We start from the raw sequence: 26748 nt of genomic DNA, 5'->3' as shown, positions 1-26748 counted from the left end.
ATCACTCCTCACTTTCTGAACTTATATACCCCCCAGGCCAAGGACCTAGGTTCAAGCCCCACTCGAGACATCAAGTCACCGTCACCTATCACATACATCAGTAACCCCATCAACCTCGGACATCAACAACAATCCTCTTATATATCTCATCTTCGAACATATCCTATCACAAAATAAATTGTCAAGCTTACCTTGGTGGTCTTGTTTTCTGATATACAGAAAGGCAGAGCTTGCACCTCATCCATACCTTTCGCCATTCAGCAAAAGGGTCTCACGACACCTTTTGAGCCTTACAACGATAGGGGAGGGTACGAGTGATGGGGCCGGCAGAGCGGAGCGGTCAAAAAATGGCGATGCTCAGGCGTGACGGTTGTGCCACACCTGAGCAGCGATGATGTTGTAGTAGCTGATATAGGGGCAAGTGTTATCCACCCCAACAAACTCGACCCCCGTTTGTTTCTATCAGTAGTAATCCAAACCACACATCATCCTTTAGCCACACCCATTCGCGCCACTTTCCTTGTTGACTCGGGGGCCACCCACGATGTCATGAGTGACCACTTTATTGACGGGATGGCGCTGCAGGACAGTACCACCCAGTCTGAGAGGACCGTATCGGGATTTGATGGCTTGAGGAGCCAGGCCTCCCGAGAGATCAAACTATCCCTGGATAGCAACCCCACCCCATCGACTTTTATCATTACCAAACTCAAGGACGCCTACGACGGCATTCTCGGAATGCCCTGGATTTGGCAACACGGCCACTTAATCAACTGGCGGAGCCGACGCCTGGTTCAAAACCCCACGGCCAACGACGCGGACCCCATCGCGGCTGCAGACACAGTTTTGTCTTTGCCAACAACAGCCTCAACAGACGGGGACCGGCCCGTGAGGCACGCGAGGCAATATGACGAGGGGGTGCACACTATGTGTGAGATAACACCCCCGCGATGTGAGTCCAGAACCCCCCATTCTCCCAAAGAAATACTAGGAACCGCTGGCAAGCGGGCACATCTCTTGGAACTCCTACAGCAGGTACCGGATGTGGTCGCGAATGCCGCAGCGGATTCATCTTTACCGCAACAAGCCTTGAAGGACGGGGAGGAGCCCGTGAGGCACACTAGGTTAAATGACGAGGGGGTGTACACTTTGTGTGAGATAACACCCCCGCGATGTGAGTCCAGGACCACCCATCCTCACCCAGATTTATTAGGAACCGCTGGCAAGCGGGCACGCCTTCTAGAACTTCCGCTACAGACACCGAGCCCTACGCGCAACGGCAATAATAAGGACCCAGTCGCAGCCACCGCGGTGGCTTCGTCTTTACCGCAACAAGCCTCGAAGGACGGGGAGGAGCCCGTTGTGGTAACCCTGTTCCTGTTCATACTATCACCCTCATATCACCTAAACCCTTCATAAATACCTCATCATTACTTCATATTCAGATTCTACACCCCATTTTACCCCTAGTCACCCACTCATTTCACCTAGGATTTCCAAATGGATCAGCAGTTATTGGCATGTATAGTTTTGGCAAGAATTTTTTCATCATACATATCCTTAGCATTATTACATACATCATTCATTAGTATCATAGCTACATAGGACTGCAGATCTTACATAAACTTCATTACTCATTTTCCCCTTCATATGATATCAGCAGTACATTCCTTCATAGCTCTTGTAGTTATTATCAAATGCTCATCATTATTTCATCTTCTACATAGTTACCTTTCATGTACACTCTTTGGTCATTGCGCCTTCATCATTACTGCTCATCTTCAGATATTGTTACTATGTGCTCATCATGTATCACCCCCCTGTAGTACTTCTCACATATATAAACACCCCTCTAGATGTTGTATCCCCATCATGCACTTTCTACTACATCCCCTCTGTAGCACCTTTTCAACATCACCCTTATATGCACTTTTCACCCACTACACTTTGTATGCACCTCTTCCCCCATACTCTCTGTAGCACCTTTACACATCACACTTAGATAAACTTTCATCACCATAGAAATATATCTCCCAGCATATATCTCATTTCACATCTCAGAGTGACTCCCCAAGAGCTTCTGCTTTTCTCCCCTTCTCACTTCTCCTCTCTCACTCAGTAGGATTGATACACCTCAAACTCATAGTGTTAAAGTCATCTAAGTCAAAGAGAATCATCAGCCACACCCTTTTCTTTTTCTTAGTGTAACCCTCTCTCCATCAGCATTAGTCAAGAGGGCAGCCTCACCAGCACCTGTAGCCTCTTCTACATTATTAGTAGTGTAGTTGACTATTTCCCCTCACAGCTCTTTCCTGATCTTTTAGGAGTTCCACAAGTGGTGTCCCAACAGTGGCTTGATTACCTTTAGATTTTAGTCCTAGTTACCTTTTTCACTACCAGTTCATAGTTCTATCACCTACACAAACCCTTTCCACTCCATTCCTCTTCAGTGCATCAGATCCCAAAACCACAAAACCCATAAAAACAAATTTCTTCAGTTTTATTCCTTCCTCTTCTTTTCCCTCCTCTTCAGAACTCTTTTCTTCCCCAGCCTGTTACCTTTCAATATGTCTATCCACTCTCAAGATGCTGTGCATCCTATCAACAACAACCTAGGAGAAACTTCCAGTAACAACCCAGGGACTTTCTTCAACAATCACTTCCCAACTGCTCCAGAAGATAACAACACTCACCCTACTGGACCAGCCAATCCCCTTCCTGAAAATCCAGTTCCAATCAATCATTTACCCCAACCTACCAACACCTTCAATCAGTACAGAGGCAGCACTGGCCCCAAAAATCCTCAGTTTCAATCTACCAATGCCTTCAATCAGTACAGGGACAACATAACAGGACCTTCTGAAAGCCCTCACCTAGGACTCAGGCAAAGGATCACACCTCCAGCCCCATCTGTATCTTCCAAGAATTCTGTGGTCTACTTTTTGAAGAAGGAAACCAGGATGCCAATCTACAAAGGACCAGTCAAAGGAGTCAAAATCAAGCCCTTGGACAAAGAACTCTGCTTTGATGGAACCAACCTCAGCATTGAAAACTTTATTAACAGGTATGAAAATGTAGGATCAACTGATGGAGCTTCTTCTATAGATTTGGTCAGACAGGTTGTTTCTTTTCTCAAAGGGGAGGCCATCAAGGAAGAAGTGGAACAAATGGAGGCTTACAGGAACCAGAACTGGGAGGACCTCAAGAAGCAACTACTGGACAGATATGGATCCCCACTCCCTTTGGTCAGATATACTAGGAGGGACCTCACCCAACTAGTCAACAGCTCAATCCAGGCTGGAGGAATCAAAACTTCAGAAGAATTCAGGTTGTTCAACAATAAATATTCAGTCATTACTAATTACCTCTTAAGAATGAAACAGTGCTCCCACCTGGAGGAATTCAGAGAATTTCTATTGGATGCCCTTAGCCCAGAACTGGAATCAGCTGTCACCAAGGAACTCATCAAGTGCAATGAAATGCTGGCCTCAGAGGATGGAGGAATGATTCTACCCCCAACTGCAACCATCTGTTCCTTCATAGTCAGAGAAGTCCATTCAGCATCAGTCATGGAAAGGAGAAAACTCTTCAAAATGGCTCTTCCCCAGGATCAAAAGGACTCAACTCTTCCATTAACCAAGGCCCCTCCTTCCACCTCTCAACCCATGGCTCCTCCTTCCAGGTCTCAACCTCAGATTACCACTTCCCAGGCCCCTAAAACTACAGAACAGAAACTAGAGGAAATCACCAAACAATTAGCAGCCCTTACTGCAGGAAAATCAGCCCCACCTCACCTTATTGGAGCAGCCCCTGGCCAACAGTACACCCCTTCTCCTAGGAAAAGACCAAATTTCAAATGCTTCTACTTCTTTCAGAACAAACATGGAAACAGATCTTGCTCTCTTCTAAACTATGATGTGGATTCTGGATTAGTCATCAGGGATGGGAACAGGTACAAATTTCCAGACAACACACCTATTCCTTGGGATACCAGTAGACCTATCAAACCTATAGTGGATCAATTCTCCAAGGACTCTGCTAGGCCCACCATCATCTCCTCCTTTGGCCAACTTGAAGAACTCACCCAGGATATCAACTCAGACCAAGACATTAAGGATGGACAGTACTACAGGCTTCCAGATCAGACCTTAATTCCATGGGACACCAGCAGGCCTATTCTTTCAGTAGTGGAAAATTTTGCCAAGGAATCAGCTCAAATATTCTCTTCATTTGGACAATTGGAAGAAGCTAGCTCACCTGAACAACTTACCACTTATGAGGCAGACCTTGGAGAAAGAAACAAAGGATATATGGATCAGAATCAATCAGCCCAACCAGACAAAAGTATCAACAATGGAATCACTACCTCCATGGATATGGATACCCAGGATTTACCCAACATCACCAAGCCTCCAGTTTCTTCAGTTTCTCCAGTTTATACAGCCTCTTCAGTTTCTCCAGTTTCTCCAGTTTCTCCAGTTTATCAACAGACCCCATCTTCCAATCACATATTCCAGGACTCAGGCAAACAGGACTCTACCCCTTCAACTAAAGACAAACCAGTGAATTACACCTATTTGGAGAACACTTTGGACAAGGAATACCCAGGATTGGAAGAAAGGATACCATTTGAAGAAATAAAATCAGACAATCTTGCAGGATACATGGAAACAGAAAATGAAACAACCCAGGAACTGGTCACTCACTACTCTTGCTCCCTTGGATATTTCACCCCTAACATCAATGGAAAACCCCATCAGGCCATTCAGGAAACTGGATCAATGGAAAATTTCATACCTGAGGAGCTGGCTCATCAACCTGGATTGGAACTCACTGCTAGAGAGGAATCACTATCAATCATGGACTCACCTGGACAGAATTCTCTAGTATCAATTACCCCTCCCAACAATCAGGACTGGAAAATCAATATTCAATCCAACATAAATCAAACTGGTTCAGCCTTTACTCCTCTAAAAAAATCAACTCAGTGGACCAACCTATTCAAATTTCCCCCAATCCTCCTCTCAGTTTTCCACCATTTTTCCCTACTCCAAAAATTACTCCAAGTTGGCTGTCAGTTGGAATCAAGCACTTTTTCTTTGGTCAGCTTCTGGGGACATCAGCTAAGTTGGGGGAGGACCAGCATCAGAAAAGAAACATTTCAAACACCAACAAAACTTCTGGAAACAGCAACCTGGAATTTCAAAATTTTTACAACTCCCTTTTTCATGAAATTTTGCAGCAAAACAACTTACCATTTCATCAAACAGTTCCTTCACTCCTTTCAAACCATATACCCATCCTTGAATCTCTCCATCCAGCTTCAATCCACAGGAAAAATTCAGAAATCTACAGATTAGGACCTAATTCTTGGTGGTCAGTACTTGAGATAAGGGCATACTATCAGTTTTTTCTAGCATCAAGGAGTCGCGCGAAGGTATCCGGAGGCGTCGAAACAATTGAATTTTTGGATATAGGAGGACTAGCGAAGGACAATGGAGTTGACTGGCTAGGACGCGATGGGAGGACGAACAACGATGGGCTTCCCTTCAGACTACTTGGAATTATAAAAGCAGGAGGCATTCATGGGCTCTCTCTCTTGAACGCGGGCACTTCGGAGCCAGCCTTTTCTTCTTTCGGAACGAGTCCGAGGCCTTCACACATGGATTCCCATCGGTCATTCTCAACTAGCTACTCTGGTATACGACCCGAAGTGGATCATCGCTCTCACAGCCTCTCAATTAGCGACTCTGTCGTACGAACTGGAAGGGATTACCTTCTCTCGGATACTAGGACGTTGTTACCCGAACCTTATTGGATTCTTTTTCCCGTCGGGCTTGCCACAGAGAAGTTACTTAGGATTTGCATTGTCTCTACTACCAAGAGGGTGTTCAAACTTCATCCATCATGGAGGCACCTCGATTCTCAATATTATGAACATATTAGATACTCAAAACGTTTGCGAGGATATCCTCTTTCATTTGGCATCGAAATTGGCATTATCGCACGACTGGAGGACTTCCCGTCAATCTGGGAACCCCTTCCAGACCCAGATCTGAGCCAAATTTCGCAGGGAAATTTAGGCTTTGAGACTCTGGGAGGCTCTCAGATTGCTCCCAGATTGCGACGGGAAGTCCTCCACTATTTCAGCAGATATGTGCCTCTCTTTGCGCTATCTTTGCTTGGTTGGACTTGATAGGTTCCCATTTGGACACACTCCAGAAGCTGCAAAAACTTCCGCGCTCGACATTTCGGGCTGATTGTTAGCTCAATCGAACCGCAAGAGCTCCTTCTTTCTTTTGATATAAAAATTAACCGAATTCATTGACTTGTTTCTCTTTAAAAACACAATTTTCTTTCTCAATTCATTTTCGACGCCGGTGCGCGACCCGGATTGGTTGTTTTCTCACTCTCTTTTCGACGCCGGTGCACGAACCGGTTTAATTTTTCTTTCCTTTTGAGTTCTTTTCCCTTTCTTTTCCTTTTCCTTTCTTTTTTTTTTTTTTTTTTCTTTTCTTTATTCCCTTACCCCATGAGTTTTGGACGACTAAAACAAAGATTGGCGATATCTACTCGTTGCGCCTAGGAACAGACTCGCCGCAGCCGCGCCCAATCAAGTAAAACTGGATCAGCATTGTTATGGAGCATCAACAACATCCTCAGGAATAAAATTAGTATAAATAAGGACCTCTAGTCACCTCATAATGGGGGGGAACCTGAAAAGGGATTATGGATCAAGGAAAATAAAATAATCATGGATGGAACTTACTCCCCTCTTTTCTTTTCTGAATATTACTCTCCTTCAACTCCCTTCAGACCCTTTATTCCTATTAAATCTGAATATTACTCCCCTTCAACTCCCTTCAGACCCTTTATTTCTATTAATCTAAAAATTACTCTCCTTCATATCCCTTCAAGATTTTTTCTGTTATTATCATCTGGAAATTACACTCCTTCCCCAATCCTTCTTCAGATTTTTTTCCCTTCTCTTCATGAGCACTACCTCAGATAAAAATTCCTCACTCCTCTTTATGCCACTAGGATTATTCTTCATTCATAAAAATCTTTCAAACATATACTTCACCTTTCTGGCCACATTGGACTACTTCTACTTGCCACTTTGGTCTACTTTTTTTCCTTTTTTTGCCACTTTGGGACTCCTTCTTACTTCAGATACTCCAACCATTCCTACATATAAAACCCACTTCATACATATAAAGTGTAGTTGACTATTTCCCCTCACAGCTCTTTCCTGATCTTTTAGGAGTTCCACACCGTGAGGCACGCTAGGTTAAATGAAGAGGGGGTGCACACTTTGTGTGAGGTAACACCCCCGCAATGTGAGTCCAGGACCCTCCCTTCTCATCTGCATTGGTTAGGGACATCTGGCAAGCGGTTATCTCTGTTGAAAAGTGTAGGAACCCAGCCGTCCGTTGACACCGCAAAGGTGGCGTGGTCTACGTCCGCAAAAATTGCCGCAGAGGCAAGGAAGGGTGACCCGGAGATTTCGACCAAAGAACTAGTTCTCCAACGGTATCACCAGTACTTGAATATGTTCCACAAATCCGGGGCCCAAAGACTGCCCCCCAGAAGGAAGTACAAATTCCGCGTGGACCTGGTTCCAGGTGCACTGCCGCAGGCCAGCTGGATCATCCCGTTGTCGCCGGCTGAGAACGCGGCACTCAACGTGCTGATCCAAGCAGGCCTGGAGCACGGGACCATTAGGAGGACGACTTCCCCATGGGCAGCACCGGTCCTATTCACAGGGAAAAAGGACGGCAATCTTAGGCCATGTTTCAACTACAGAAAGTTAAACGCGGTTACGGTCAAAAATAAGTACCCTCTCCCGTTAAGCATGGATTTGGTGGATAGCCTACTTAATGCCGACACGTTCAATAAGCTTGATCTCCGCGACGCGTACGGCAACCTACAAGTGGCGGAGGGGGATGAAGAAAAACTGGCGTTCGTGTGTAGGGCCGGCCAGTTCGCGCCGTTGACCATGCCGTTCGGCCCTACGGGGGCCCCCGGATTCTTTCAGTTCTTTATCCAGGACATCCTACTGGGGCGCATCGGCAAAGACACGGCGGCGTATCTTGACGACATAATGATCTACACCCAGAAGGGTTCAGACCACGAAGCGGCGGTAAGCAGTATACTCGACATCCTCAGTAAGCACACATTGTGGCTTAAACCGGAAAAATGCGAATTCTCGCGGGACAAAGTAGAATATTTGGGTTTACTGATCTTTTGTAACCAAGTGCGAATGGACCCAGGGAAGGTCAACGCGGTGTCCAACTGGCCGAACCCCACAAATACTACGGAGTTACAACGCTTCATTGGGTTCGCCAACTTCTACCGGAGATTCATTGACCATTTCTCTGGGACTACACGGCCATTGCATGACCTGACAAAGGACAACCAGCAATTTAGGTGGGATGCGCGGTGCCAGAAGGCCTTTGATACCCTGAAGACAGCATTCACAACGGCACCGGTGCTTAAGATAGCGGACCCGTACCGTCCATTCATCCTGGAGTGCGACTGTTCTGATTTTGCTTTGGGAGCGGTATTGTCTCAGGTCTGCGAACGGGACGGGGAGCTTCATCCAGTAGCATTCCTGTCGAGGTCCCTGATCCAAGCCGAGCAGAATTACAAAATCTTCAACAAAGAAGTACTGCTCGCCATTGTCGCGTCTTTCAAGGAATGGCGACATTACCTAGAGGGAAACCCCAATAGGTTGGAGGCCATAGTTTATACTGACCACCGCAATCTGGAAAGTTTTATGACGACTAAGAAGTTGACGCGCCGACAGGCGCGATGGGCTGAGACCCTTGGTTGCTTTGACTTCAAGATCCTGTTCCGACTGGGTCGACAAGCCGGCAAACCGGACGCGCTGTCACGACGCCCGGATCTGGCCCCAAGGCGTGAGGACCGGCTCAGTTTCGGGCAGCTGCTGCGACCGGAGAACATCACGGCGCGGACATTCGCGGAGGTCGCGGAGGCCGCAGAAATCGACGAGTCAATAGACCTGGAAGACGCCGACCGATGGTTCCAAGTGGATGTGCTGGGGGCGCAAGAGCAACAGACGGGCGAGGCAGTTGCAAAGACGGGGGAAGTCATCTCAGATACAGAATTGCTGAATCTAATTCGTGAAGCTACACCTGAGGACCCTAGACTGACAAGCCTGATAAGTGACTATGCGGAGGACGCAGGACAACAGCACCAACAAGAGTACACGGTACACAAGGGGTTAGTCTATTGGCAGGGTCGGATAGAGGTGCCAGCCAATGACAGCATAAAGACGGCTACTCTTCAAGGCCGTCACAACAACCGCCTAGCGGGACACCCCGGGAGAGCCAAAACCTTAGCGCTAGTGAGACGCTGCTTCTCATGGCCGTCAATGAAGAAATTCGTCAATCGATACGTTGACGGTTGCGACCCCTGTCAGCAAGTGAAACCATTGCTCCAACGGCCTTTTGGAACGTTGGAGCCCCTCCCAATAGCAGCGGGGCCCTGGACCGACATCTCTTACAATCTGATAACGGATTTACCTGAATCCAACGGCGCGGATTGCATCCTGACGGTGGTGGACCGACTGACGAAAATGTCCCACTTCATTGCCTGCAATAAATCAACCAATGCGGAGGGACTAGCAGATCTGATGACGCGTCACGTATGGAAGCTCCACGGGACGCTGTGGAACTCCGTTTGTGCCAGGCGGCGGCAGTTGTTGGAGGGGAAAAGTTTGGGGATGCCCTCCGGGAATTGGTCGAAGAGGGGAATGAAATCTGTAGCGATGAGGTGAGAAAGGGGTGATTTACGACGGCGTTGGAGGCGCGTCGGCGGGTGTTTGTTTTGAGGAAAGGAAAGGGGGAGTACCGGCGAAAGCGGCCGGTGGTCGTGATCAAAAAGGAGTGTCAGAGAGTGCCCACTGAATGAGGGGTTTAGGAGGCGAAGATCGTCGAAAAACGCCGGGGAAACGTGGCCAGAGGGATCAGGGATGAGTTGGGAAACGCCAAAGCGTGATCAGAACGTGTCCGACGCGTCGTTGGGATGGATAAAGCTCCAGGAAGGCGATTGAGGGCGCAAATGATGATGATCAATAAAATTTTGATGGAAAAAATACGGTTCAGAGTGATCCCATGCCGCCCCCATCTTCTGAGTTCGGGCTGAACTCAGATTCCGGGGTCGCGACATGCTGCGGGACAGCTCATCATGCCCCGCGCGTGCAACAAACACAAGAAAGAGAAAACAAACAACCAAAGACAAAACCAGACAAAACCAGCAAAACCAAAAACAAACAAGCAAAACCAACCCACCACATAACAGAACATCCAAACACGCGCATATAAGAAATAAAACAACAGGTAAGAACAAAAATAAAGGAAAGAAGGAAACAAGGAAAAAAAAGACAAAACCAAATAGGGAAAGGGAACCGGCGCGTCAAAGCGCGCGCGCCCGCCTGAGATCCAATGATGTCGAGTCTTGACGCGCGTCGCGCCCAGGAAAATTGATCCCTCCACGCGTCTTGAGGTCTTCCGCACGCCATCGCGAAATTTGATCTTGACACCGCGTGTACCAGATAGCGCACCACAACGCCCAAGACAATCATATCAGACCGGGGGAGCGTGTTCATATCGCAAATCACGCAGGAACTGAGCAAGCGCATGGGAATCCGTCTGTGCCCGTCCACGGCCTATCACCCACGCACAGATGGCCAATCAGAAATCGTGAACAAGGCCATTGAACAATACTTGCGGCATTTCATTGGGTACCGACAGGACGATTGGGAGCCCCTGCTAGCGACGGCTGAGTTTGCGTACAATAACAGCGAACACCAATCCATAGGGATGTCGCCGTTTAAAGCCAACTACGGATTTGACCCTACCTTTGGCGACGTGCCAAACCCCGACCAGTGTTTGCCGATGGTGGAGGCGCGCATGAAGAACCTCACGGAAACGCAAGATGAATTGAAGGCCAGCCTGGAAGCAGCGCAGGAATACATGAAGAAGCAATTCGACCGCAAAGTCAGGAGGACCCCAGAGTGGAAGGCCGGAGACGCGGTGTGGCTGGATAGTCGCCATATCTCAACAACAAGACCGAGCGCCAAACTGGCACATAGATGGCTAGGACCTTTTTCCGTTTCATCAAAGGTTTTGCTGTCTGTTTATAAGCTAACCCTCCCCACGTCCATGCGCGGTGTGCACCCCGTGTTCCATGTGTCAAAGCTTAGAAAACACAAAACAGACACGATACCGGGCCGGAATGCGGACGGACCAGGGCTGGTGGTGATCAAGGGGGACGAGGAATGGGAGGTAGAGCAGATTTTAGACTGTGGGAAGAGAGGGAAACGGCACGAATACCTGATTGGTTGGAAAGGTTATGGACCAGAAGAAAACTCTTGGGAACCAGAGGATCATTTGGCGCATTCAAGAGAACTACTCGGTAATTTCAACACAAAATTCCCGACGGCAGCGGCGAGGCACAGGAGGTCCAGGAGGTTTAAATGAAGGCTAAGCTTTTTTACCCAATGGGTTTTTTAATGCTGCCTGGGGACGAGAACGCAGAGCCGGGGGCTTGGGCGTTAGGGGCGGAGTAGTGTTATGAGCTGCACCGCGCGCCATAGCCTACTCTGGGGGACATGTCACTCTTGTACATACATGTCACAGCTCCCTTCCATAAGGAGGAGCAGGGGAGAGATCCTCTCACTCTCCCCATCTAGCAATCTACATCATCCTAGGTCAAGTACTAGGGTCCGGTCCTTCTCTCCCATAGATCAGTCATAACACTTTAGTCCCCGCACTTGCTTTTTCCATTTTATTCTTCTTTTTTTTTTTTACCCTTTTACCGTTGTAAGACTCAAAAGTGTTCCTGAGAACCTTTTGCTGAATCGAGAAGGAGATGATGGAGGTGCAAACTCTGCCCTTCTCTATCAGATAACAAGACCCACCCAGCTAAGCTTGGCAAGTTTTATTCAAGTGATAGGTCTGGTCTAGTTCCAGATGAAGTTGTTTGATGACAGGTATGTGAGAGTTGAGAGGGTTTATGATGACGGAAAGGGTGAAAGTTGACTTGATGTTTCCGGTGGGGGTTGAACACAGGTCCTCGAGAGGGTGATATAAGAAGTTGAGAGGAGTGTCTGGGCTGAGAAGGGTATATGTCTCAGTCGGGAGTTGAACCAAGAACCAGGTAACTCGTGACAGGTGTGTGATATGCAACCAGTGATATGAGAGTATGAGAATATGAGAGTGAGCTCAGTGGTTATTGCAGATAAGAGGGATGATAGGGTATGTTATAAAAGTGTAAGGGTGATGATAATGGCTAATGGGTGATATCTGTATAACTGGTGGGTACTGAACTGAGGAAAAACAACTGGGGGGGGAAGAGCTCCTTATATAGACAAATGTGAGGGATTTTAGCTACAAGGGGGACCCTGGATGAGGGATTTTAGCTGGTGGGCTGCGTACAAGTGGTGTCAGAAGATACTAAGTACAGGCAGAAAGTGGGGTGAGAAATGAAAGATGATGTCATACTAATGCAAGGAGCGCATAAACGAAGTGGGGAAATGTCAAATACAGAAGAAATGGGGTTGGTCCCCTGCATATGCAGTGGATTTAAGAGGGATAGAAAAGAGTATGTGTTTGGCTGGGGCTGAGTATGCATATACTTGGGAAAGGTGACTTGAGGGGTGTGACAGGTTGATGACTGGGGCTGGCCGTGTCCATGAGGGTCCAAGAGGGTGTAACTTCCAATCCAGAGGGGTTCCAGTGACGCTTCCAGTGGTGAGTAGGGGTAAAATTGGCCGTAGAATCCATTTCTGAGGTCCATTTGGTGGTATCTTGAGGCGTATTGTGAGTAATTATGTAGTATAGAAAAAAACTTTTGATTTTTCACTTTTCCGTCTACCACACTGTGACACAATCCAAAAGGAAACCGCAATCCATGAGAGAGAAATCCATGATAGAAACTGCAATCCACAAGAGAAAAACCAGAGAAACCACAATCCAAAAGAGAAAATTCCGCAAGGTACCTGGTCCGCCCCAGAAGGAGTTTTCCTCACAAAATCCCCATACCCCGCACCTAGAAATACAGATAGACAACAAGCCAGTGAAACGTATAAAAAAACTGAAACCAAACTCTATAGGATAACAAACATCCTGGGGTGGCTATGTAACCTGGCTGTGGACCAGATAGCGCACCCCCTCACCAATAATCACTTGTGGCTTTTGCCTGCCACGGCCTTCCCCGCCCCAGCCTTTTTACCGCTGTCCCCAGCGGTCTGCAAACGCCGACTTCGTCACAACGGCGGAGGTGCCTGATCCGCACCTTCCCCCTCCGACACAACTTCCAAGCCAGAATCTTCATTGCCAGACGCCGCATCCGTGTCCTCCGCACCGTCTGAGCTTGCCAAAGACAAAGCGTCCTCTGGAACCTGAACCTCCTCCTCAGAGTCATCCGATTCCGCGGTCTGATCGAAATCCGTAGAACCCCGCGCGTAAAACCGCTTGACATGCGTCGCCGCCGTCTGCCGCTTCAAAAGCGTCCCTTCCAGCTCTTCCAACTCGTAACTTCCACCAGGAAATTGCGACGCAATGCGATAAGGACCATTCCATTGGTTAGCAAACAGCTTGCCCCACTGAGACTTGAGACTGCAATTGTAGAGAAGAACCAATTCCCCCTTGCGGAGAGAATCCCGCAAGCAATGAGAACAGCGGCAGTCCCAATACCGGACCGCCTTAGCACAACTCTCCTTGAGGCACGCCGCCGCCTTTGCAATAACTGTATCCCGCCGCAACAGCTGCTCCGCTTGCGCCAAAAGCAAGTCGTCCACCAATTTAACTTTCCACCAGTCTACCGCCAGATACGTGAACATCTCTATATCCACCGGCAAAACCGGCTGGCACCCAAACAGCATCTTGTACGGCAAATACCCTGTTGTCCTCTTAGTGGAAATCCGATCTGCAAACAAAACGGCGGGCAGATACTGCTGCCACTTCTTACCGTCTTTGCCACACAGCTTCACCAGAGCGCTCTTGATCGGTTGATGGCTGCGCTCAATCATTCCCGCACCCTCTGGATAGTACTCCGTTACTTTGCCAAACTTAGCGCCACACAACTCCACCAATTTCTGCAAGCCACCACAAAATTCTGCACCACCGTTGTGGTAGACGGAAAAGTGAAAAATCAAAAGTTTTTTCTCATACATATATTTACTCACCCTGGGCCTCAAGATACCACCAAATGGGCCTCAGAAATGGATTCTACGGCCAATTTTACCCTTGGTCACCACTGGAAGTGTCACTGTAACCCCGCTGGATTGGAAGTTACACCCTCTTGGACCCTCATGGACACGGCCAGCCCCAGTCATCAACCTGTCACAACCCTCAAGTCACCTTTCCCAGGTATACACATACTCAGACCCAGACAAACACATACTCTTTTCTATCCCTCTTACCTCCACTGCTTATGCAGGGGACCAACCCCATTTCTTCTGTATTTGACACGTCCCCGCTTCATTTATTGTCAGCCTTAGAGTCATCACAGCTGACCTAAAAGCTGCCTGTTCTACCTTTGTTACATATAAATTACTTTATATATTTTTCATCTTAAGAGACAACCTTGTTTTGACTTCATATTCTGTTTCCTCATGCAATTTTAACCCTAGTTACAACTTATTAATTCATTGTAACTATACTCCTTCCCTGAGTTATTGAGTTGTGGCGCGCTTGCGCAGTTGTGACGTGTCAGCACTACCAGGCGCACCAAACCACATGTACATATGTAAATTACATAAGCAAACTGTGAAAATTTTCGTAGTCAGGATCCCCCTTGCCTGAGGCGGATCTACAGACTTCAGCACACCAGAACCACCACCCAGATAACTCCAGGATCACCACCAAAGAGCCTACTATACTCCCAGTATACCTACCGTCACAGGCGCCTAGGATATTGACAGTAAGTAACTTCTTTCACTGAACCTTGTTTATCTCAGAGGTAAAACTCTGTGTCTTGCTTGATCTGCTCTTTCTTCCGGTTTTGCCTCCTTCTTGATCACAGGGCTGTCCCTCCAAATCCACAGGCCTTTGCCTCTATCTTGATCACAGGGCTGTCCCTTATTATCACTTGGCCTTTGCCTCAAATCTAGGTTACAGGGCTGTCCCTCAGGTTTCCCTTTAAGAACCTTGACTATCCAGAAGGAAGCTAAAAAATTGTGGCTGGATTAAACTTATCTAATCCAGATACCCTCCTGAGAGGAAGCTGTAGCACTTCTAGCACAGATTAGCTGCACTCTTCTGAAGAGTAGCATTGCCAGTGGACGTGCATGCCCACTAGAATAACCTAGTACTTCTCTTTTTCCTTATCCTACTTGGTTTCTTCCTCTCTTTCTCTTTTTCTCTTATAGTTGTAGTTTCTTTATCCCAAGAAATCTAACTATTGCCCCCCCATTTCTTGTGTCCTGTTGTCACTATAGAGACTCAGGCTCACATTTATGCACCCCTTGCAGCTGCATGCAGTCTTCTGACCCCACCTTGCATTAATCTGACACCACTCATGCACCCCTTGCATGAGGTACCCCTGTATTTGACATTTCCCTGCTTTTTTTATGCACTCCTTGCATCAGTATGACATCATCTTTCATTTCTCACCCCACTTTCTGCCTGTATTTAGTATCTTCTGACACCACTTGTACGCAGCCCACCAGCTAAAATCCCTCATCCAGAGTCCCCCTTGTAGCTAAAATCCCTCACATTTTTCTATATAATGTGAGCCTGAGTCTCTATAGTGACTACAGGACACAAGAAAGAAGGGGGGAAATAGTTGGATTTCTTTGGATAAAGAAAATTGTTGTCGATGGAAAAACCCTTGATTGCATGTATCCTCCCCAACCTCCTCTTGACTTCCGCACACTCTAAATGTGGAGTTTGCCCACCCCACACTCCAACACCCCCCCTCAAACTCCACACCTCTAAATACAACTGTCAGGAAAGGAAAAAGAAACTTTTTATAGGGAACATTCTGAAGGAAAATGAGTGGGGATTGTGAGACAATAGGATAAGAAAATGATTAGGAAACAATGTGAAAAAAAATTGAGTGGGGACTGTTAGAGATAGAAGACAAGGAAGTGAACAAACAAGAATATTTGAGTTATTTTTCAACCTATTGGAGTATCTTGGACATTCAAATAGAATGAAGATTGGCGCCCAATGGTTTGGTGAAGAAATCGGCAAGATTGTCGGATGTCAAAACCCAACTGAGCTTGATGTTGTGCTCTCGGACGGCGTCGTTGACAAAAAAGAAATTGCGTTCTAGGCTCTTCATCCTGCCTTTGGATGTGTTGTCGTCGGAAACCAGTACCGCGGCTTGATTGTCGCACTGAAGTATAGTTTCTGGATTGATCCCGAGTGATTTTATTATTGGGAGTAGAAAAAGGAGAAAGTCAACTGCAGAGCCAATTGATATGAACTCCGCAGCGCATGTCGAAGTCGCCACAACCTTCTGTCGTCGAGAACCCCACGCGATAGGACTTCCCATGAATGACATCACAAAACCGGATGTGGACCGTTAGAATTCGCCACCCCAGTTAGCATTGGCCCAGGTTATTAACTTGTTGTTAGTGTGTTCTAATTTCAGCCGTTTGTTGCAAGTTGTTGCCAAGTATTGTACAAGGTGTTTGAGGGCACCCCAATGTGTCACGTCCGGATTTGCACTGAACCGAGCTAAGAAATTCACCGCAAAGCTTAAGTCGGGCATGGACCCAAGTGCAATGTAGTTGAGAGACCCTATCAAAGATTGGTACAACGTTGCGTTTACTGGTTGATCGTATGAAGTTGAAAGTTTGTCCCCAACGAGTCGAGTGTATGTCGGGATGATTGTTGGTTGTACTTCAGCTTTGAATTTTCTGATTTTTTGGTCTATCAGAAGTGGTTGACTAAGAAAGATTGAGTTGTCTTCATATTCCATTTTGATACCGACGAGTTTTTCCTGTTGATCGTCCCACTTGACCCTTAGATTAGCCTTGAGTTTCTGACGAAGAAGATTGAGTGCCGCATCATCATTGCTAAATACAATCCCGTCATCGACGTGGATCCATATAATGATTATTGAATTCCCTTTCTTATACCGATACAAACATTCCTCAACCTTGTCGCAGGTGAATTCCCATGTATGAAGGAGTCCCCTACAGTGTTTCCACCAGCATCGACTGGCTTGTTGAGTCCCATAGAGCGCTTTTTTTAACTTCAAGACCTTGCCCTTCAGGTTAGGAAAAAGCTCAACAGGAGGATCCACATAGAGCGTTTCTTCTATTGGGCTATGTACAAAAGCGCCGGTGACATTGAATGAATTGATTTTCTACTTATTGATGATCGCCAATGTCAGCAGAAGCCGTAAGGTGGTCAAGGACGCCGTGGGTGCAAAAGTAGATTTCACATCTCGCCCAATTCTTTGTTTGAAGACACGGACGACAAACCTAGCCTTCAGTTTCTCAATTGAACCGTTGTGGTAGACGTAAAAGTGAAAAATCAAAAGTTTTTTCTATACTACATGTTTACTCACAATACGCCTCAAGATACTACCATATGTACCTCAAAAATGGATTCTACGGCCAATTTTACCTTTATTCACCACTGGAAGCGTCACTGGAACCCCTCTGGATTGGAAGTTACACCCTCTTGGACCCTCATGGACACGGCCAGCCCCAGTCATCAACCTGTCACAACCCTCAAGTCCCCTTTCCTAGGTATAAACATACTCAGCCCCAGCCAAACACATACTCTTTTCTATCCCTCTTATCTCCACTGCATATGCAGGGGACCAACCCCATTTCTTCTGCATTTGACATGTCCCCGCCTCATTTATGCACCCCTTGCAGCTGCATGCAGTCTTCTGACCCCATTTCTGCACTCCTTGCATTAGTCTGAAACCACTCATGCACCCCTTGCATGAAGTACCTCTGTATTTGACATTTCCCCGCTTTGTTTATGCGGCCCTTGCATCAGTATGACGTCATCTTTCATTTCTCACCCCACTTTCTGCCTGTATTTAGTATCTTCTGACACCACTTGTACGCAGCCCACCAGCTAAAATCCCTCATCCAGGGTCCCCCTTGTAGCTAAAATCCCTCACATTTGTCTATATAAGGAGCTCTCTCCCCCCCAGTTGTTTTTCCCTCAGCTCAGTATTCCCCAGTTATTTACATACCACCCTTCACACTTACCATCACCTTCACCCATCACTACAACCCTTATATTTGCAAATAACTACTGAACTCACTCTCAAATCTCACATACCTGTCATCGAACAACTTCATCTGGAACTAGACCAGACCTATCACTTGATTAAAACTTGCCAAGCTTAGCTTGGTGGGTTGTCAGCCAGATGCTAGTCTAGACAGCGCAGCGACTGACAACGCCGCGACTACTAGCGGCTTACAGTCACTTGGCCCTAAGCCAAGGAGCGCGAAGGAGCGCGCAGAGACTGCGCGCAGCGAAGCAATCCTTGACAAGAGAAAGACACTCGTCAAGTAAGACTGTCACAGATCAACAGATCTACTAGTATAATTACGAGGGAACCTTCCTTATCGGAGTTTTCCCTCAGATTCGATTTACCAAGCCCGCCAACATTGTAGTTCTCGAAAACTTCGACAACTGCAATTGGGGCCTTCGACATCTCTTTTCTTTTCTCTCTTCCATTCCCTTTCGGTATCAGCGCTTGACCTCGCCCATCTGGTAAGTTCGAGCTCTAGTATCCTTCAAATACTATTCCCCATCAGGAGCGCTGCGAGCCTCCAGTTGACCCTTGTCAACAGCCCCTCCTATAGGAGGCGTGGTTTTATCCTCCCGCTGAAGCGGTAGAGTAGAGTTTCCGACTGATTAGTCGTAGATAGCTTTTCCGCTGTATTCAGAGCGTAGTCACTTTAGAGACCCGCCCTGACATGGGTCTTGTTATCTGATAGTATAGAAGGGCAGATTTTGCACCTCCATCATCCCCTTCTCCATTCAGCAAAAGGGTTTCACAACCACTTTTGAGTCTTACACCTCCGAGTGTTGCTTGATGTCAAAAACAAATCGCGTGCCAATGGAATGTTTTCCTTCTTTCTCTTCAATGTCAAAAGTTGTCAAGACTCGGGCCTCGGCCCTGAGCGCAGGAAGCAGCAGGAACTAAACCCTAACCCCGCAAGGGGGACTGGAGTCCGCGCTTCTCTTAGGCACATGCATATGCATGTTGCTCCCAGGCAGAAGGATTAAGCTAACGCTAATCCTCTGCTCCAAACCAGCCACGTCAGCAATCGACAGAGTGCCTAAGCGACCTAAGCAGACTCAGACACCTACAAGGTAAGTCGAGATGCTAGGATTGTCACAGCTAGGAACGTTACGCTGACAGGACTCTAACTCCTGATACAGTTCAATAACTTCCAAAGCCATAGACCGATTAGGTCCAAGCCTCAGCGACAGGATCACCCACCCCGTTAACGGAGGTAAGTCCTGCGCTGCAGAGTCCAACCAGGGTTGTCAGAAGCTGACCGGAGCACCGCGTACATAGCAGGAGCCGGCAGCACCTGCAACCTCATAGCTCAGATTGGCTAAAGTGTGGAGCGCTAAGCCTACTGAGTCCCCGTAAGAGAACTCATCTTTCTCTACAGCTTCACTCCCTGAAGTCTCAGCGCTGAAGCTCTGCGCAGTGTTCTCAGACCATACCAGACGTACTTGTCCCTCAACCGCCACTGCGCGTGTATAGATGCCCAACAGCCCAATCCCTTTACCAGAGCCGGCCCTGATTCCGCTCTTAGGTAAAGCTTGTTTTTCATTCTTTCTCTAAGTCTCTGAGCCTGTCAGATAGACCAGTCTTTCTCATAATGAAATATACCTCTTAGTTCTGTGGAATCTTACAAAAGTGTCAATGTCAACCAATTGGTTCCATTTGGTCAAACACACCGCACTCCAGGATTCCCTCTGGGGGCACAATAGGGCATTCTTCAGATTGCCAGGTATATCAGCGTCGGGAATCGCCTGAATTTCATCAATCTGGGCATCTTGACCAGCCAGCCTCATATGCAGCTGTGTAGCAACCACAAGCCACTTATTACAGTAACCCAGCAACCACAAGCCACATTAATAAAGCGGCATAGTAAAATGGGGCTGTGCAAGTCAATCAAGCAGACTACACAGCAATACAGAAAGCTGTGCAGGTCACTTGAGAAGACTCCATAGAAGCCAGAGGGCTGTGTAAGCCACACTTGTAACTAGATCACCAGCTAAATTTGCTCATGTATACACTGCCACACTGTACATAGCTGTATTTGCACAGCATTTGTAAAGGCACACCAGCCAAAACCCCTCATGTACATAGACCACCAGCATAAATGCCTCACATTTTCCTATATAAGGAGGGGCTCTCTCTTCCTTTTCCCCCCATCCAATCAAGGAGATCATTCCCCCCACAAGATTCAAATAAATTGTCACCCTCACACTCTCCGCCACATAATAAAATACTAGCTTTACATCTTGCAATACACAGTCCATTGTGAGCCACTTGTGAGAAAAGTATTCAACTACACTAGACCACTGTCTTCTTGCTTCCAGCCTAGCTGGGGGTGTTGTCAGTCTTTGTCTTTCAGAGAAGCAGGGGTTTCCCCACACATACTTCTCTAAATTCAGCCATAAGAGGTGCAAACCGCTTTTGGAGTCTCACAACGGAAGATAGGTAAGCGGAAAATGATTGTGTTGTGTATTCTTTCCCATTGTCGCATCTGATGTAACGTGGAGCCAATTTGAAATGAGATAAGAGTTGTTTGATCAGAGATATGATGATGGAAGGAACTTCGGAGCGGGTTTTCATCGGGAAAGCAAAGGAATAAGTAGTTGCATGATCTTGGCCCGTGAGAAGAAACCAATTGCTGTTGATGTCCGGGTTGAGTGGTCCCAGCACATATGTCACTAGAAGATCTAGTCTGTCTTTCATGCGAATTACTTCTGGGAGGTGGTGTCGGCGTCGTTCGCTTTTAGAAGTCTTGCATGATTCACATATGGAGGGAGTCCAGGATTTGAGGTCAAAAGATGGAAAAAATCTTTTCAAGAACCCTTTGACTATGTTGTCCAACACATGCCCTAGGCGGCAATGCCAGTCGTAAGAGTGATTCAAAACAGGATTACTGGGAGAGATTGATCGGATAGAAGAAAAGACGGGTTGAAAGGAGTCGGAAGAAATAAGCCACGATCTGTTTTGGTATGTGGCGGTGATGGATAAGAACAAAGAAACCAAACAAATATCATTGTTGGGAAGGAATGCGGGCCTAAAACCAGAGTCAATGAGTTGACCAAGGCTAAGAAGTGTTCCCGTCATGTCCGGGCTGTACAGGACCTTTGGTACCGCTAGAGTACCAGCCCCATTGATTATCCTGAGGTGACCACTGTGCGTTGCCATCATGTAACCCGTAGATGAAGCAAGATTCAGTTTCATGGGAGGCTTCAAAGCGGTGAGAAAAGAAAAGTTGTGGAAAGATCCGCTCACGTGGTGGGTTGCCCCAGAATCCAAAACTGTGCCTGCGTCGGCGGTACCTGTCGCATCCGCACCCACCGCTGATCGGATTGCCACATTTTGCCCAGAACCGGTGGGTGGGTCGTTCGGGGGTACAGCCTGACGGGCGAAACCAGAAGCGGGGCGAACAGGTGTTGTGGTGTCCGGCGGCGGCAGGTTGGCATCCCTGCGGAGGGTCGGGCAGTTCGATCTCCAATGCCCAAGACGCCACAATAGACACAGGGATTTGAGTTGAGCATGTTGATGTCCGTGGGGCCTCGATTTCCTTTGCGCATGTTGCCAATTGCTGCAGCAATATCATCGACTGTCGGATGTCCTGGTCTGCCAACATTTTGAGGACGTGGGCGTGGGCCCGTGGAATTTGATTTTTGATTGGGAGCAGGGTTCTGGAAGCCTCCTCGTCGTTGGGGTCGAGAAACCTGATTTTGATTTCCCCATGTGTTTCCTTGTATTTGTTGATTAGGCCAAGTTCGGAAGACCGCCGGATTGTTTGGAGGAAGAGAGTCAAACTGTATAGCCTCCCCATATGCCGAGGTGATGATCGTCTGGATGTCTCGAGCCGTGACATCCTTTTTTTCACCAAGCTGCAAGGATATGTTTTGAAACAGCTGGGAGCGGGACATTGATGGCGGAGGTGGAATAATTGATTGAAGTATGAGACTTTCCACAAGGGATGGTATGCCGGCGCCGACTTTCTGAAGATCGGAGAAAATATTGAATAGCTTGTTGAACAAACCGGGGAGCTGGGATGGTTCAGTCAACGGTCCTGAAACACAAAGTTCGAGCAGCTTGTACATAAGTTCCATTTGACAGAATCGGATGGTGCCTTGAAAATTTGTTTGAACCGCTTTGTACGCCTCAGTACCAGTTGTATGACAATTGACCAAGGACGCAAGTTCAACATGGACTGTGATTTGGATGAGAAATAACAAACAGGTATTCTCCTGTGCCGAAATTTTGGTATAATTTTCCACTTTGTCAAAAAAGTTTGCATGGCCGAGTGTCAGAAGGATAACCCGCGTGAGACCACGTTTCCACTTGCCAAGATTTGATCCATCAGCCAACAGCTGTTCAATCTCGGATTTATATACACTAGGTTGTTGTAAAAATTTATTCCTGGGGGATATTTCAGTTGTAGTGACCTGTGACATGGAGGGAAGATGTGGGCTGGGTGGCAGGGATTTCTCTGAGACAGATGTCGAAAATTCTGAAGGAGAATGTGTCGGGGAAGCTTCCCGTGATGTGTTTGCTATTGGCCAATACGCAGGGCTTGGTATGACTATTGCGATGGGTAAGCCAAGGGGGTTTACGACGATGCGTTTGTCAGATGGGGTTGGAGTTGATGTTGATGGGCCTTTGTTGATATGTCGAGTTACTACTTTGGAAAAAATGTATGAGATAGCCGATATAAAAGGAGACGGGGGACGGTCAATGCTTAGCGGGTCTTGCTTTTCTTCAATGGGAGACGGAGGCAACGGTGGTAGTTTAAGGAGTGCCTTGTACGCTTTTGTCTGTTTTGGACGCTTTGCTCTTGTTGGTGGAGGCAATGGTCCTGCTAGATTAGGTCGATCTTGTCGAGTTGTGACCATATACTGATTTGGACGTCGCCGAAGTTCAATTCAATGGCTAGCGTTGAGTTGGTAGATCGAAGACTCTTAATCTGTTGTCGATGGAAAAACCCTTGATTGCATGTATCCTCCCCAACCGCCTCTTGACTCCCGCACACTCCAAATGTGGAGTTTGCCCACCCCACACTCCAACAAAAATACAACTATGAGAGAGATAGAGAAAGAGAAAAGAGAAACAGGACAGGATCAGGATAAGAAGATATACTAGGTTATTCTAGTGGGAATGCACGTCCACTGGCAATGCTACTCTTCAGAAGAGTGCTGCTAAGCTGTGCTAGAAAGTGCCACAGCCTCCTATCACTAAAGAAATGTGGAGGGTCTCTGGATTAGATAAGTTCAATTCCAGCCACAATTTTTTAGCTTCCTTCTGGATAGTCAAGGTTCTTAAAGGGAAACCTAAGGGACAGCCCTGTAACCTAGATTTGAGGCAAAGGCCAGCAGATAAGAAGGGACAGCCCTGTGATCAAGAATGAGGCAAAGGCCAGCAGATATGGAGGGACAGCCCTGTGATCAAAAGAAGGCAAAGGCCAGCAGAAAAGAGCAGATCAAGCAAGACACAGAGTTGTACCTCTGAGATAAACAAGGTTCTGCAAAAGAGGTTACTTACTGTCAATATCCTAGGCCCCTGTGACAGTAGGTATACTGGGAGTGTTGTAAACTCTTTGGTGGTGATCCTGGGGTTATCTGGGGTGTGTTTCTAGTGTGCTGAAGTCTGTAGATCCGCCTCAGGCAAGGGGGATCCTGACTACGAAGATTTTCACAGTTTGCTTTTGTAATTTACATATGTACATGTGGTTTGGCGCGCCTGGTAGCGCTGACACGTCACAACTGCGCATGCGCGCCACAATTCAATAACTCAAGGAAGGAGTATAGTTAAAAGGAATTGATAAGTTGTAACTAGGGTTAAAATTGCATGAGGAAACATAATATGAAGTCAAAACAAGGTTATCTCTTAAGATTAAAAAGATATAAAGTAATTCACGTGTAACAAAGGTAGAACAAGCAGCTTTTAGGTCAGCTGTGATGACTCTAAGGCTGACATATAAGGAGCTCTCTCCCCCAGTTGTTTTTCCCTCAGCTCAGTATTCCCCAGTTATTTACATAGCACCCTTCACACTTACCATCACCACCACACATCACTACAACCCTTATATTTGCAAATAACTACTGAACTCACTCTCAACTCTCACATACCTGTCATTGAACAACTTCATCTGGAACTAGACCAGACCTATCACTTGATTAAAACTTGCCAAGCTTAGCTTGGTGGGTCTTGTTATCTGATAGTATAGAAGGGCAGAGTTTGCACCTCCATCATCCCCTTCTCCATTCAGCAAAAGGGTTTCACAACCACTTTTGAGTCTTACACCGTCCACAGTGACAAGTTGCATGCTTCCGAACCGCGCAAACCAGTCTTCTTCCAAAAACTGCTTTACTTTTGCCGCCGTAAGATTCGCCAGTGGCCGCGCCTCCACCCAACCGGAAAGGTCATCCCGCGCCACGCTTATGAATTTCCCTGCTTTGGTGTGCACCGCGTCCATAGATATCCTACTGAATAGCGTATTCATTTCCGTAGGTTTCCCAATCTCCTTAGGCAGACGCAGACTACGCCTCTGGCACTGCTTGCAACTCCACACCCATCGCCGCACTCTCCTCGTAATACCCGAGCACCAGAACCGCGACTGGAAGCGCCGTTTGGTTTCCGCTTCACCTCAATGTCCTAACTCCTTGTTGTGGTGACCATACTTGTGCGTCGCGGGCGCACGGGGATAGCTGGCGGGAATTCAAGATCAGCAAGACCTCAAGATCTCATCAAGGCGTATCAGGATCAAGAATTTCCCCCTCAAGGCGTCGGGATCCTCAAGATCCGGATATTCCATCCCGGCTCATTTTTTTAACCCTCCCCTTCTTAAAATTGTTTTCTTCCTTTCCCCTTTCTTTTTCCTCTTCTCAGATTTCCACCCCTACTCCCTCTCAGCTCACCAGGATTTTCACCTTTCTTGTTCCTAACACAGCATCTGCTGTGGGTTTATCCTTCTGTTTTATGCATTGTTCTTTTTTCCTGTTTGTTCTTGTTTTTCCTGAGTGTTCTGTCTTCTCTTTTCTTTTCTTTACTTTTAGTTCTTTCCTTTCTTTTCTTCTCATATCACTGTGTTTTCCTTGTTGCTGTGTTTTGTTTTCTTTTTTTTCTTCTGTTTCTTCTGGTTGTTGTTGCGCGCTCGTGCGCGCGGGTGTATGATGACTTGTCCGCAGCATGTCACTGTAAAAATGGTATCAGATTACTTTATTGAAACAGTTAAATTATAAAAAGAACTCAATAAAAGTAAATACACTTTTTAGAATATAAAAGGAATAGTTAGATCTCTTTGACTACTAACTATGATAATAACATGAAAATAAATACCTCAAAGAAAGAACCGGCACGAAAACAAATCTTGAACAATGACAACGGACAACGACGAGAAACACACGGAATTATCACAACGAGCTGGCCTAAAGTAAAGATTTAGATTGGTTGTTAACATGTGATCTCTTTTGATGAAGTCAATATAAATACAAAGCAACTACCTGCCCAGAGACTAGATCTAGCTCCTCCTGAGTGTTTAAAGTCAACGATGGGTTGAATTGATCTTTGATTTGATCGATTGGTTACGAAGAAGATTGTCTTTGAGTAAGGTTATGTGATCAATGGTTTTGGAGTTGAGTGGTTGACTTAGAGTGGTGATGGAAGAAGCGAAAGAGTGCAAAGGATTGAAGAACGGAACAGAAAGGGAAGAATTGAGTTTGTCAGCAAGTTGAAGTACTGCTGATTAAAGAACTTTGGGATCGGAGTTGGTCGATCATCATCACACATATTGATATGCATGAGCACATGCATAGACCAAACCACATACTCAATAGGCAAGTTTTAAACTCAACACTCCTCCTAAACACGCACATTGAGTAGATGTAATTGTTTATAAGCAGTAAGTAATTTAATTTTGCCGAGAGGTTTAGTCAGCACATCAGCAATCATTTCGGTGGTGGAAACTTGAAGAATTCGCAAAACCTTCATGATGATTAGTTGCCTAACATATTGAAACCAAATTTCGATATGTTTTGTGTTAGGATTTAGCTGAGGTTCTTTGCTTATGATGACTGCACCGGAGTTGTTGTTGTAAATCAGAGGGGAATCAATGCGTATACCGAGTGACGTTATCAAGTTGGACATCCAACAAAGTTGTTTTGCGCATTTGTTAATTGCGATAAACTTGGCTTCGGTGGTTGACTGAGCAACAACAGACTGTTTCTTTGTGGTCCAAGAAATATGATTTCCAAAAAACGTGATAACATAGCCCGACATTGATTTTTTCGTCACCAGAGATGTACCGTAGTCAGTGTCAGCCCAACCGCACAAAGAATTGGATTGTTTGCCTTTTCGTAAATGAATGCCGAATTCAAGAGTGCCTTGAAGATAACGCAGGAGATTTTTGATCATGGACCAATGGGATAAAGAAGGGGATGACACAAACTGAGCTAAAATGTTAACCGTAAATGCAATATCTGGACGAGTATGAAGAGCCAGATAGTTGAGCATTCCTATGGC

The sequence above is a fragment of the Puccinia triticina genome, chromosome 13A (assembly GCF_026914185.1).
Source record: "Puccinia triticina chromosome 13A, complete sequence".
NCBI lineage: Eukaryota > Fungi > Basidiomycota > Pucciniomycetes > Pucciniales > Pucciniaceae > Puccinia > Puccinia triticina.
Note: the sequence above shows the minus strand (reverse complement) of the source record.